Raw genomic sequence first — 1,626 nt, forward strand, 5'->3', positions numbered from 1 at the left:
GCCGGGTGTTTCTTCATAACATTACGTAAATGTCGTTGGTATAAGACAAATGCTATCGATTTCATGCCGAAAACTGTTATCCCCTGAAGACACAGGAGGTGATTGAGAAGTTCTGGGCCTTTGCGAATCAGAATCTTCGTAAAAATCTTAAATTAGTCAAAACAGATGAATAAATTAAGGAAACATGGGTCAATGTGCAAAATAAATGATTCAGATGTATCTCATGGGTCGTGTTAAGGCAAAAGCACGGACATTGGGAGCCATTCGGGATGAATAAAATAAAGATGGTGAAGCTCAGTTTACTCGATTAATTCAATACCCAGGAAGTTATGACAGTCGGATGAATGGCTGAATTTTGTTGAAATATTTTGTGTGCTGCAATCCAATCATGGAGATCTTATACAGTCAAGTGAATCCTTCATTTTTAGTTTAGATACAAAAAGTTGTTTTTCTCAAATATACTCGTACCCGTTTTGCGATGTATTTTAACTACTTGTACCCATTTTTTGCGTGTTATGTAATGAACTTCAACAATTTCTGAAACAATCGTTTTGAGAAAAAGAGAGTTTTATTTTTCAAATGTCATTTTTCAAGTGTCATTTATTATCTTTTTTATATTTTTTAAAAATATAATCAGTTCCCTAAATGTCACTACAAGAACACATTTCTGTAGCAATTTCCATTTCTGAGTTTGGTTGAATTATGAGAAAAAAATAAAAAAGGATTTGCCCTTTCCGAAAGACAGTCCTCTATACATATTCAGAGCCTATGTATAGGGCAGTTACCGCTCTTCAATTCATTCTTTGACACCCAACTTCTATCTTTTTTATGTACACTGCGATATCGTTTTAAACAATTCCCTTCAGTCTTCAAGAATCACAATTTTTACTTCACTGTTTATTTTATCTTAACGTTGAAATACTCGATTTTTTCGTAAAATAATTCGTATTTGAAATATAAAAAAGAATATGTATCATATCTGATATACATATATCTGGGACGATTTCACTTCCAATCTGCCTACTTTGAGGTGATACTTTCCGACTCGTTCGATCGCTCACAGCCACCGATCTCTGTTCTGACGCTGACATCCAACATACAGAATACGGAACGAAACGTGGTAACGTGTAAGACGTAATCTAGAAAATTATTCCTGCGGGGAAAACAAATTTTTTTTCACTTCCTCTTCGGGGAGGTACAAAAAATAACGAATTCTGATAACTCCTGATTAATGTATTTTATGAAATAATAAAACCCAAAGCATTAGTCGCTCGTTTGAAATTACTCTTTCGTGTTCAGCATTATATCACCTATATGGATATGACCAAACCATCTCATCGACGCAGTCGTGGCCGAGCGGTTAAGGCGTCTGACTAGAAATCAGATTCCCTCTGGGAGCGTAGGTTCGAATCCTACCGACTGCGAATCTTCTTTTTATGTTTCTCAAAACATTTTGTGAACTAATAACGAATACTTGACTGATTAGTTATTCCCAAATTTATTTTGGTTTCTACTGATAACAAACAGCATAGGTATATTTCACCCAAATTCTTGAATGGGAGCGCAGAATTTGGAGCGAAAAAAGGATCGTCAGTGAATGAGGAATGAGGAGTGGAAGGAAAGGAT

The 1,626-nt window shown here is 35.4% G+C and overlaps 1 non-coding gene across 1 annotated transcript; it reads left to right on the top strand.

Moving 5' to 3' along the window:
• The first annotated feature begins 1,342 nt into the window (after window positions 1-1,342).
• On the top strand, window positions 1,343-1,424 carry Trnas-aga (transfer RNA serine (anticodon AGA)). The gene has a single exon. It is a non-coding gene; the product is annotated as a tRNA-Ser (tRNA).
• The last annotated feature ends 202 nt before the right edge of the window (window positions 1,425-1,626 follow it).

This window comes from Toxorhynchites rutilus, chromosome 3, assembly GCF_029784135.1.
Source record: "Toxorhynchites rutilus septentrionalis strain SRP chromosome 3, ASM2978413v1, whole genome shotgun sequence".
Classification (NCBI taxonomy): domain Eukaryota; kingdom Metazoa; phylum Arthropoda; class Insecta; order Diptera; family Culicidae; genus Toxorhynchites; species Toxorhynchites rutilus.